This window comes from Mytilus trossulus, chromosome 1, assembly GCF_036588685.1.
Source record: "Mytilus trossulus isolate FHL-02 chromosome 1, PNRI_Mtr1.1.1.hap1, whole genome shotgun sequence".
NCBI lineage: Eukaryota > Metazoa > Mollusca > Bivalvia > Mytilida > Mytilidae > Mytilus > Mytilus trossulus.
In genome coordinates, this window is record NC_086373.1 from 61,478,251 (window position 1) to 61,492,266 (window position 14,016).

Below are 14,016 nucleotides of genomic sequence, written 5' to 3' on the forward strand. Positions count from 1 at the left end.
ACCTCTATCAATTTGTTTTGTAAATGTGTATCGGTTATTGACCTCTATCTTTTTTTGGTTGACATTTGCAAGTACGAAAATTGTATTGCCCTATATATTTTAAAAGGATCTCATGTAATGGACATCATTCAATGATTTCTGTTACGCGCTAGTTTGGCCCATTTGTGCATGTAAACAAGGTTCAAAAGCCTTATTTATTATGAATAGACACAAAATAAACATTAAAATATTGATTCTTTGGAATTGATATGGATTTGGTTCCTTATAAAATTCAAAGTCCAAAATTTACTGTTTTAGTGAAAGTTTTGGTTTTAATTTTTTTTAAAGGATGCATCCTTCATTTCCTTTGCGACATTTATGTACAAACTTTTGCAAATTTTAATAAATGGGCCATAAATTGAAGTAATACGCAAATTCACAAGATGAAGTTTTATTATTTCAATTTGATGCTTCGAAGAGTATTTATTTACTTGTACATCTTGACATGAATGATTTCCATGAAGGAGATATTTCATATGTTTTGGATATGATGCTTTTACATTCATACTTCACGTCCACTAAAAATTGAGAATTGAGTCATAAAAACAACAACCCACCAAAGATCAGAAAACAGCCAGAAGCAACCAAAGGAAGCGGAAGCTGGTCTCAGTTAACCCCTCAACAAAACATGTGAACTAGTTTTGAACATGCATTTCTCTAATTCTATGGAAATGTATCTCTTTCCGAACCCATTGTATAATTTTTTTAATTAACGTGGGGTTGCCGGTGATCTCAAAAGATCATTGGATGATTTAGAGGGTCATAACCTCTTTAAGTAACTTGATGAATCAAAATATGTGCTAATGAAATTGACAACTTCGTGAATGTGAAAGGCACTCAAAGGGGATTTTCGTTTAACAAAAAAGGAAAATTTATTTTTTATTAAAAACAGATTCTTACATAGTTACTTGTGGATTATCGGATTTTTCCAATCTCGATAGTTGAATTATAAATTTTAAAGTCATTCCCGAGGCTCGGACTTTAAAATTGATATTTTAACTATCTCAATTGGATAAATCCGATTGGATAATCAAGTCGTATCAATGTAAGAATCTATATTTAACAATCTTTTGGTGCAAAAAGGACAACATGATATTATTAGAAACAACGAAACACAAATATACATAACGATCGAAATATTCATTTTATTTGACGAAATAAACGATTCATGCATATACATATTATATATTAATATTTGCTAAAAATACATGAACATGTTAAAACGTGGTGTAGTACGGAGAGCCGTGTCATAAAGGTTAGTGCATTGGACTACTAACATGTAAAGGTTTCTGGTTTTATCCCCGTTCCGAGGAGAAAACTTAAGGATTTGCATTTTCGTCTTCTCTTTAACACCATTTGCGAGTATGGTATTGAGATACGACGATAGTCCGTCAGAAGGGGATGACAAATGACTGACCCGTGTTTAAAGAGGCATACATTCTTGAACTTTAAAGACACTCTTGTAGATTTCGAAAAAGAACAGGCTTATACCGCTACAAGGCAGCACTCGCACCAGTAGAGTTGGAGGAATTAATATAAGTTGTTATAACGTCTTTCCCAATCCCCTGTACATTAATATGTTTAAACTAAAAGCAAATAACCTTGTAAAAACGTATTCATACTATAAAAATATAAGATGCTTTATTCTCATTATTTAATACAGAGTATGGGTACTTGCATACTATTTTATAAAGACAAACAACAATTGATATTTTAACGAAAGAAAACGTACCTTACATCAGTAATACTTTCACAGTAAATTAACAATAGAACTAGGAAGTATATCTGTCCATTTCTCGAGTTATGTGTGAATTTCAAGTTTAATTCAATACTATATAATACCTTTTACCAGTCATGCATACATTTGATACAGTATAATTATCCCAGAACATTGTGTTTAGGATAAAAAATAATTATCATACAATTCCGAATTAAAAAAAAGTACTTTTTAAAAAGCTCAAACATATAAATCCTTACACTTAAAAAATAGCAGACATTTTAATAATTTTAAAGAACTACAACTGTAGATACTCATGAATTCCCCCTTTTTTTACCTTGATAAAAGGTCGAAGGAAATACTTTTTCTACATTTTTTGTACCTGTACACGTTTAAAAACAAAATATGTAAATAAATGAAATGAAGCTTTTAAATTGTCATCTGTAGCAGTCATTGTAATACACACTTAATATCTAGTTTCTGTATTAGGTATAATATAATTTGCTTCAAGCAAAAATTACCTTTTCAATGAATTTATCGCTTGAGAATATTTTCTATATGACATACACTACTGTATGCTACATTATTTGAATATACACGCGATTAAAAAGCTTTTTATCGATCACAACACTAATATTTATATATATATCATATATATCACAACTATTGTAAACCATGTTGACATATTTGTATAGAATATTTTGCACCAAAACGGTAAAATGGAATAAAGGAAAAAGAAAATATAATATGAAACAAATTGAAAATCGAGGGGCTTATTTGTCACACTTTCCAGAGTCTCCCTTAATAATTTTTGTCCATGTTTGTAATTTATAGAAACCCTCTTTTAACTTAAAATTTCTGTAAAATTTTATTACGGCCAAAAATAACGGCGAGTCTAGATAGTAGTTGAAAAAGTCGAGTTGCGAGTAACGAAAGTCCAGTTTAGAGAAATGAGGGTTGAGTTGTGATTCGAAAAAGTCGGGTTGCGAGTTATATAAAGATAAAATCTTTGCAAACTAAATGATTTATATTTGATAAAAACGGACGAGTACACAACCTAAAATGCTTTAATTTTTAATTTCAAGGAATATTGAGACAGAATTCAGTGTAGTCAATTAGGAAAGGAGTCAAACACATTTTGCTACGCATAAAATCTAAGCGTCAGTGATAGTGAATTCCACACTTGTATAAACCTGTATTTGATTTCGAGATAATGAAATTATCTGATGATGAATGTCGAGAATTGTACGATTGTTTACTATGCGTAGGCACAATAAGGTTGGATAAATATTTTGGTGCCAGTTGAAGTAGACGTGGAAACTCTACTCATGCAAAAATTTTTTTAATTTGAAACAAAGATAAATTCTGCACAATTTAATAAAAAGTTCAAAGGAGTAGGTCCAGTAAGACCATTTTTTTAGCCCCAAAATATAGTAGTTTTACACAATTGTAAAAATGTAAACTGTTAGGTATTTATTGGAAAGTAGAGTGCTTCTGCCACATAAATACAAAATGTATGGGCTGTTTTTTTTACAATAAAATGCACATATATCGGGAACTAGCATCATTACTAAATTACTAAAATCTTCACAATGTTAGCATTTTATTCAAATTTAAGACCGTTTCCGTCTTAAATAAAAGTGAGGGCATTTGTGTTTATTCTTAATATTGAAATGTAAGTTGTATTTGATGATACTACATTACATATTTAAAGGTTGAGCATATTTGATAGAGTTTTCATATTTAAGCTAGAGTCTGAGCGTTTTTAGTGAGTGAATCAGTTAAAATCTTTCACACACACTAATTGAATCAACTGAAATAGACCCTAAGTGTTTGAAAAGTGCCTAAAACGTTTTGTCAGATGAACCTAAAATTTTAGGCCAAAATCGGTCCTTATCGGTCCTACTCCTTTAACAAACTTTTATGATTTGTTTGGGGAAATTAATGGGGTATATTTCTATTTCATTTTACAAAAAGCAACATGAAATATTCGATGCTATACCATAAGTATATCAAACTTAATATAATCAATTGTATGAAAGTGTACACGTTGTTCAAATGATAGAGAAAAGGAAAATAGAAAAAATACCGAACCCTTAGAAAAATTCAAAACGGAAAGTTATTTATTAAATGGAAAATCACAAACGAAATAAACGAATGTAGAACACCTGCACTGGACAAAACAGTTGTTACACGAGAGTTTTACGTTGAGATATAGATCTATTCCTATTTTAAAGTTCTAAACCATTAATCTAGTATATGTTATTCCTCTCTTTTATGCCTAGTGTGAAAAGCGATGTCCTAAGTATTTTGCTTTAAACTTGTTAAAAAGGAAGTCAAATAATGTACTCACTAGAAAAGTAATATGTTTTGTAAACGTCCAATTTTCATTTACATTTCTATTTGACAGTAAATTACATTTAAATGATATGATCTATACAAGGAAGGGGAGGAAGGGTAGTCGTTATTGTGCATTTAATCTTTTTTTACACTAAAACGGAAATTGTATGTTTAAAAATGTACACCTCATCTCCGGATTATTAGGTACACATTGACGAACAGCTAAGACGTACATAATATAAAATATTAAACAGCTTATAATAACCAATTTTACTCCCGCTATCTGTTCTCAAGAATATCATGAAAACTTTCCAGGTACACCCGAAACCATTAATATTGAAACACATCAAATAATTAAACAATCCGCTTCTTTTTCAAAACTTCCCATAAAAGCATTTAAACAGATAAGCCAGAATTTGAAATCATAACTGTAACCCAGTAGTCTGAGTTAAAGAAATAAATAACAATTATTGCAAATGAAAAGTATATCTTGAAGACCTTGTATTATATGATAATTCAGTTGAATAGGACGTCAAATCCACAAGATAAATGTGAGTATAAAGAATAAAAAGAGGTGAAAGATACCAAATAGACCTAATTATTGTCACAATATTACTGTAACATTTAATCGCACTTTTAAAAATGACACCGTGACCTACACATTCAGCTAAATATGTTAAGCGATTGCCTGGATTATTTAAAATTAGTAAACCAGATAAATGTTTTTTTTCTTTAAAGTTTACGTTTAATCACAACTAAATTTGACTTATAAAGTTTTTTGTTGAAGACCTTATCCTTTCCCAGCACATTTGTTCACATCCGGCTTGTGTTGGCTTTGATCAATCTTTAAATTTCTGATACATGGTTTATGAAAGAATGCCGAAAAATACCAAAAGGACTTCAAGCTAATAAGTCGAAAATAAAGTGACAGCGCTATGAGTAGAAATAAAGACCAACAGACTAATAAAAATGGAGAGCACACAAAAGTTACCTTTAACGATTGAGCAATGCCAACCCCGCCAACAACTGGAGACGATCTCAGGTGCTCCCAAGAGTTCACAGATCTTTCTCCACATGTTGTATCCGTCGTGTTGCACATCATAGTACAAAAACAATGATAAGTATAATTTGGCGAAAAGGGACGGGATTAAATGTATCATAATTTGAACATATCAGTTGTCATCAGTGAAACAGATATTCATTAACGACCAACCCGAACAGGTGATAGTGTTGGTTACAACTGCCCCAATTGAAATTGAAAAAGCTCAAACATATAAATCCTTACACTTAAAAAATAACAGACATTTAAATAATTTTAAAGAACTACAACTGTAGATACTCATGAATTCCCCCTATTTTACCTTGATAAAAGGTCGAAGAAAATACTTTTCTACATTTTTTGTACCTGTACACGTTTAAAAACAAAATATGTAAATAAATGAAATGAAGCTTTTAAATTGTCACCTGTAGCAGTCATTGTAATACACACTTAATAACTCTAGTTTCTGTATTAGGGTATAATATAACTTGCTTCAAGCAAAAATGACCTTTTCAATGAATTTATCGCTTGAGAATATTTTCTATATGACACACACTACTGTATGCTACATAATTTGAATATAAACGCGATTAAAAAGCTTTTTATCGATCACAACACTAATATTTATATATATATCATATATATATCACAACTATTGTAAACCATGTTGACATATTTGTATAGAATATTTTGCACCAAAACGGTAAAATGGAATAAAGGAAAAAGAAAATATAATGAAATATGAAACAAATTGAAAATCGAGGGGCTTATTTGTCACACTTTCCAGAGTCTCCCTCAATAATTTTTGTCCATGTTTGTAATTTATAGAAACCCTCTTTTAACTAATAATTTCTTTAAAATTGTATTACGGCCAAAAATAACAGCGAGTCTAGATAGTAGAATTACGAGTTTAAAGTAAGTTGAGTTACGAGTTGAAAAAGTCGAGTTGTGAGTAACGAAAGTCCAGTTTAGAGAAATGAGGGTTGAGTTGTGATTCGATAAAGTCAGGTTACAAGTTATATAAATATAAAATCTTTGCAAACTAAATGATATATATTTATAAATGTACTCACTAGAAAAGAAATATTTTTTGTAAACGTCCAATTTTCATTTACATTTCTTTTTGACAGTAAATTACATTTTAATGATATGTTCTATACCAGGAAGGGGAGGAAGGGTAATCATTATTGTGCATCTAATCTTTTTTTACATTTAAACGGAAATTGTATGTTAAAAAATGTAAAATTTTAACTCCGGATTATTAGGTACAACTTGACGTTCAGTTAAGACGTACTCACCATAAAATATTTAACAGTAATTTAATAAAAAAAAACTATTGAACCCCTACCATTGTCCGACGAAGAAGAATGTCTTAGCATAGAGTTAAACTAGCTGTGGTAACAATATCGTTTGCAAACAGATAGCTTCTATCTAAATATTTTAAATATATTTGATTCAGTAGACGTACTATTTTATGCCTATTTTGCACATTATTATTTTTCCTCCGAATTTATATGGAATCCCCCGTTTTGGTTCTTAACGCATTTGAAATATGCAAGTACATTTGAAGTGGTGTTCAAGATGTTCAATTATATGTATGTAAATAAAACTTAGACTGCTACTTACATGATCGATAATGAGTCTATATAGAGAACAACTAAGACAGAAACAATCGAGACAGATTATATATATGACAATAGGAAACGGAAACAGAATTGACATACATGTAAACAGTAAAGTGTGTAACGCAGGAGATGATATTGATATGAACTGAATGAACTAGATAGACATTTTCAACCATGTCCCCCCCCCCCCAAAAAAAAAGGCATGATATAAATTTCTTGCATTCTACATATTTTATAAGATTAAGTGTTAAGGAAAATAGATAGATGTATAAGCAGTATTGAAGCAGGATTAACTAAGTTTAAACATTATGTTTAGCTGTAAGACCTCACAAAATCGTTATAATTTACCATTCTTTTATACATAAAAACGACTCGGTGTAAATATGTTCCTTCAATTTCTCAATTCGCAATACTTGTACTTTGTTTTATTCTTTTTTGATGAAACGGTTTGTTTTTATAAATTTTTTAAAACCAGTAATTTATTCGTCTGCTAATTTGACTGGATAGCCTTATAGCTACTGTATATCGAATAAAATTTTAGATGAGTGTATTATTTGTTCTGATTTGATTTCTGACACGCATTGGTTGCATATTCAAGATACATTTATCTCAGATCACGAAATTATTTTTAGCTCGTATATGTATAACTATGAAGGTGATCACATACCATTGGATAATCATTTGAATATTGATTTTTGCAAATTTATGCTCTCGGATTTCTATGACAGAGATATATGCGCTCTACTAGAGTTTGAATTTCCTGTTGGTTATGACTGTAAACAAATAGTTTCATGGTGCTTCTTGTACTGTAAAAAATCATAAAGGGGCGATACCATTTTCTAATGACATTGATAAATATCTTCGAAAAGAAATAGAAACTAGAGGCTCTAAAGAGCCTGTGTCGCTCACCTTGGTATATGTGAATTAAACAAAGGAAGCAGACAGTTCATGACAAAATTGTGTTTAGGTGATTGTGATGTGTTTGTACATCTTACTTTACTGAACATTCTTGCTGCTTACAATTATCTCTATCTATAATGAACTTGTCCATGTAGTTTCAGTGGAAAATGTTTGTAAAAATTTACAAATTTTATGAAAATTGTTTAAAATTGATTGTAAAGGACAATAACTTCTTAGGGGTCAATTGACCATTTTGGTCATTTGACCTATTTTTGAGTCTTAAATTATTGCTGTACATTATTGCTGTTTACAGTTTATCTAAATCTATAATAATATCCAAGATAATAACCAAAAACAGTAAAATTTCCTTAAAATTACCAATTTATGGGCAGCAACCCAACAATGGGTTATCTGATTCATCTCAAAATTTCAGGGCAGATAGATCTTGACCTGATAAACAATTTTACACCATGTCAGATGTGCTCTAAATGCTTTGGTTTTTGAGTTATAAGCCAAAAACTGCATTTTACCCCTATGTTCTATTTTTAGCCATGGCGGCCATCTTGCATGGTTGGCCGGGTAATTAAACACAAACTTTAATCTAAATATATCAATGATGATTGCGGCCAAGTTTGGATTAATTTGGCCCGGTAGTTTCAGAGGAGAAAATTTTGTAAAAGATCATGGATATTTACGAAAAATAGTTAAAAATTGACTATAAAGGGCAATAACTCCTAAAGGGGTCAACTGACCATTTTGGTCATGTTGACTTATTGTAAATCTTACTTTGCTGAACATTATTGCTGTTTACAGTTTATCTCCATCTATTATAATATTCAAGATAATAACCAAAAACAGTAAAATTTCCTTAAAATTACCAATTTATGGGCAGCAACCCAACAATGGGTTGTCTGATTCATCTCAAAATTTCAGGGCAGATAGATCTTCACCTGATAAACAATTTTACCCATTGTCAGATTTGCTCTAAATGCTTTGGTTTTTGAGTTATAAGCCGAAAACTGCATTTTACCCCTATGTTCTCTTTTTAGCCATGGTGGCCATCTTGGATGGTTGGCCGGGTAATTAAACACAAACTTTAAACTAAATACATCAATGATGATTGTGGCCAAGTTTGGTTTAATTTGGCCCAGTAGTTTCAGAGGAGAATATTTTTGTAAAAGTTAACGACGACGGACGCAGGACGACGACGACGACGACGACGCCGGACGCCGGACGCCGGACGCCGGACGCCAAGTGATGGGAAAAGCTCACTTGGCCTTTCGGCCAGGTGAGCTAAAAAGGCTTTATTGGGTCCTTTTTATTTGATGCATTTTGACCTTGTGTTATCTATGATTCCATGTTCAGCAGCGCAAATTTGTTAACGTTTCACCAAATTGAATGCAGTCACATAATAGACTAAAGGGTTTTAATATTATTAACTTTCTTGACGATTTCGCGGGTGCAGAAACGTCTCAAACGCCTTTAAGGTGGTATGGGTGTCTTTCGCCATCTTGGATAGTAAAAAACAGAGAATCTAAGGTCCATATTTTCTATCAAATTAGCAAAATTTGATGCAAGAATGCAGATATTTCATGTGTTTTTACATTTAAAAGATCCAATTTATAAGAATATAACTTATAAATATAAATATATGTACAAGTGTAGATTATTTTTGGTTGTTTTTAAATATTTTGAAATTGTCATTTTAAGGGGAGGTAACTCTAAAACAGTGCATTTTCTGTTGGATTGTTCATGGACTTTTCCTGCTTTGTATTTTAGCCGGAAAAAACGTACGGTGACCCTATCTTTTCTTTTGATATTATCGAAGCATTGTTTGAAAGCTATATTTTCCTAATTTATTTTACAATTCTATCATTTCGTTTAGTTTCTATTCACAAAATGGTGTTTTTTCCTGTATAATCCATACAAAATGTGTCATTTTGTCACGACCCGTAGCTTGAAAAAATGCACGGTGACCTATCATTTTTATAATATTTTTTAACATGTATCAATAGATACTACATTTTGGCAAAGTATGAACAAATTCTATCATTTTTATTTTAGACTCCCATACCACCTTAAAGCATTTAAGGAGCTTGAAAATTTATTTCTGTCTTGTGGTGTAGAGGAATCTACCCATAAGGCCTTCTCACCATCCCATTGAATGGAATTTTTAGGTATTATTTGCAATACAGTCAGGTCAACTTTAGAAATCCCTGACGAAAAATTAATGGAATTAAAGTTAATAGACTTAAATTCAGTTATCGCCGGGGCCACTCACGGATTGTGTTTCATGTTTTAGATTTACCCAACATGAGTGACGTTATATTCTATGACGTCATTTAGTCCTTTTTAGAATTTTATCTCAGCAAGCAAGCTGTTTCAATTTCGTAAGCGGTAGAATTTCATCGCAGCAAGCAAGCTGTTTAAATTTCGTAAGCGGTAAACTTAAAAATTTGAAATGGTGAGGTAAACTAGTGTTAGAATTTGTATGGTTTTAACTAGTCCAAATAATTATGACGTCTTGAAAGGCTATTATATTTTTTTTCTGTCGAAGTAAGGCGTCAAAGAAAAAAATTATAATAGCCTTTCAAGACGTCATAATTATTTGGACTAGGTTTTAACTTAACTCATGCTTCTAATACACCTTATAGCTATTTATCCGCCATTGCTGGATTTCACACAGGTTCCCGTAAAATGTTGACGTCATAAAACAAAATATCTGACGCCACAATGGAAAAGTGATTGTTGTTGACGTCAAAAGTTCAAGCGGCAGGGTCAGCCGGGAATAGCGATAAGGTGTCATTTATTAGAAGTAATCTTAGAAAGAATTCGTTTTATGGATCGTCATTTTTTAACCATATTTGATATATTTCATCGCCATGTGGAGAGCACATTCACAGACTGAATGAAAAATTGGTCCCATGAATGGATTATTTGTTTTCATTTTTATATATTTTTTTTTTACAAGTGTGAGTAATTAGATGCAACATTATCCTAAGATTTGCAAATTATAGTAATGTTTACCATGCGTCATTGTTAATCATACATAAAATTAGATGCACGACGAGTTTAATTTGTTATTATATAAAAAAAAAATATATCATCGTGTCATGTGTTTTCGTACTAATAACAAGTTTCACTTCCTCCGGTTTTCACTGTTGAGTTTTTATTTACCTGTGTACTGGAATTTTAAAAGCATATTCTGTCGACTGTTTGTATGTGTCTAGATTTATTTGTCAAGGCTTACTACGTTTTTTAACTGTTTCTGATTATTTTGTGATTTTCGTTTGTCAAAAAATGACGTCATATGTTTTCGTATGAAGTAAAAACTGGATCAGTACACGTATAGGAAACGACTAAAAAAACCGGAAATTAGAGTTTTTTAAAGTCGAAGTTCTGGTGATTGCTTGAGTCACTAAAAAATGTAATATTTAATACTTTTCAGTAATATAAATAACTAAATAGCTTTCGGTTGATGTTTCATGTGCTGAAATTGTAAAATTGTTTTCATATTAGAGATAAAGACAAATGATTATGCCATTGAAATTATTTTATTCTGGATTAATGGCACTGTACATAAAGGAATCACACATTTAAGTGTTACTCATTTTCTGACATTTCACAATTAATAATAGCTTTATACATGAATTACTTTTATATTAACCAAACATATTTAACGTAGTGAACTACATGCATAATTTCATAAACTACTAGTAACAGACACATATAGACATATATATATATAAATAGAAGTTGGCCTAGCTATTCTTCCTGCAAACATGGTAAGCCATGACAAGGGCAGTTAAAAATACTGTGTGTCCTTACTGCTCTAACATTACAACAAAAACGTAAGTGCACCCAGTGAGAGCAGCCATCAAACATACATTGGCCCCATTTTGCTATAGTCAAATCGCCACATTCTTTAAGTTTTTGTGGATAAAATTTGTGACATACACAGCACAGGTCACTTTCAGACATTTGACTCTCATGCTCATACAGGCTTTCTTGACTGTCTGATAAATAAATAACCTGCAACCCACTTGTACCTGGTGTAGGTGATGAATTACCTTTCGATTGTACACCCCTTTCTTTCATTTTTTTAGTACTAGATTTCTTTTTACTACTACTTTTTGTTTTTGAAGAATTAATTTTACTACTTTTGGTTACAGACTTTTTAGACTGACAGTGTTCTTTAATACATTCTATAACATTTTCTTCTGTAATTGATTTACCAGACACAATTTTTGACAAACATTTTCTGTTATTCTTTTTAATATTTTTATTTGACAAACCTTTTTCACGACTATGAAAAAATGTAGATAATGTTGGTGATTCTGTCAGATTTCTGTCCCTGGGTATGTCAGTCAGTGTCATGTGTATGTCTTGTGTCTCTTCATTGTCATGTAAAGTGTCTGTCTTGTCTGCAATGTCAATGTCCATAAAGTCAGGGTCATCAAAGAAACGAAAAATGTCAGGAGACAAGTCCATGGGTGGGGAATTAACAGGTACTGGTGTCATAATTTCAGGGGATAAAGTCTTGGTAGGGCTTCCAACAAGTACCTGATTCACACCAGGAGACAAGTCCATTGGAGGGGGGTTGTCTATACTGTCAGTCTGGTCAGAGGTCAAGGGTACATTTATGTCATTTAGATGGTCTATGATGTCATCTGTTTCTTGGTTCTGTCCGTCAGTCTCCGTCTGAGTGTATACAGTAGCTGGTAGGTACATCTGTGGGGATACGGAGATTTGTCTAGAGGATATATTCCTGAACGTTTGAATGATGACTTCAAATTGTCTGGCGACAGTCCTTTAACATAGGCATTTGTGCATAGCTCCCCAACATTATATCTACTAATTTTGCAGTGATTCTCTCTCATAAATTTATGACAAGAATGGTTGTATATTTTAGAGAGAGGACCAAAACAATGAACATCAAGAGGTTGAAGTAAGTGACTTGTATGGGCTGGAAGAACCAAAAGTATAATGTTGTTTGTCTTGGCCCAGTCAATAACACTTAGAGAAACATGCGACAAATGGCCATCATATATTACAAGAATTGGCTGTTTGTCAGATAAACCTTGAACATAGTTAATAAAATGTGTTTGAAGATAACTTTGAAATATATCAGTGTTTGACCATCCGGTAGGGCTAACATCACCAGTGGTTCCAGGTGTACAGCCCTGAATTAGTTCCTGCCTCATGCGCTGGCCAGCAAAGACAAGAAAAGGTGGTATTTGGGTACCAATAGCATTGCCAGCAGCTATGCTGGTTGTAGTTTTGTCTCTCTCTGAGGTGACAGCTGATGCATTTATCTCAACATCAGCAACTACCTTTGGAGGAGTATGTTCCGGTGTAATACCCTTTTCATCAATGTTATATATACAATGTGGCTTGTTCTTTAGGTCATATTTATTTAATATATTCTCTAACTCATCGAAATATGAATCAATCACTTCCTTAGAAGCCCCTTTGGCCCTATATATTGACAAAGCACGTGGCTTCTGTAACTTCAAATCAGGCCACCTATCCATCAATGATCTAAACCACTGAAGTGAAAGTTGTTTGTCAGTTTTGTCCTTTTATCTAATGCTAACAGCATAATCAGAAGCTAGAGCTGTTACTTCCACACGTGTATAGCCGTATCCCAGGTGGCTCATTTTTTTTAATGTGGTTTACCAAATGAGCCTCTTGTTCAAGGGAAAAGAGTGGTGGTGGGCCAGATTTCATGGTTTCAGGGTCCACCTGTCAATATAAATATTGATTGTTGAATATCCATCTGCAAATATTTCATGCATATTCAGGACAACAATATAAATATTAACTCAATGGTGTTGATATGTATTCGTTCAATTTTCATTTTAGTCCAATTTTTCCATATTTTTTGTTAGTTTGATCCTAATAGTTAAAACCGACAGCTTTCACATACGAAATTGGAGAACAAAGTTGAGTCATTTCAATTTTAATATTAACAGACAATTAAAAAACCATTTCCGTATAAAGTTAAGAAAATGATTGTATAAAAATACGTTTGAACCCCCTTTATTATCAATTAAAATATTCACAATTCTTAACGGTTCTATCCTTCAATTTAAGTTCTTGATACATAAAATAATTTGTGTAAAAATGAATTTACCGTATATTCAAGCCCATTTCGTCGGCTTGTTGTATGTTTTGCTGTATAGCTTATTATATTAATACAAGCATTCCACAATAAACACTTTTTAAATATATATTTACGAAAATATTATCCCCGTTTTAGTTGTCCAGTTTCAATAATGCAATCAATTACATTTATGACATATACATAAATTTAGAATACTTGAAAGTAAATCTTATTTTATTCAATCTCGATA

At 31.9% G+C, this 14,016-nt stretch overlaps 1 protein-coding gene and 1 pseudogene across 1 annotated transcript in view; both read right to left on the minus strand.

Moving 5' to 3' along the window:
- The window catches only part of LOC134683781 (receptor-type tyrosine-protein phosphatase T-like), a 61,032-nt gene extending 54,746 nt beyond the window's left edge, over positions 1–6,286 (minus strand). The window contains exon 1 of the mRNA XM_063543123.1: positions 6,209–6,286. The gene's annotated coding sequence lies outside the window, so the exon portion shown is untranslated. The remainder of the gene's footprint in view (positions 1–6,208) is intronic.
- A 6,032-nt stretch (positions 6,287–12,318) lies between these two features.
- Positions 12,319–13,320, minus strand: LOC134683884 (uncharacterized; annotated as a pseudogene).
- Between the last annotated feature and the right edge of the window lie 696 nt (positions 13,321–14,016).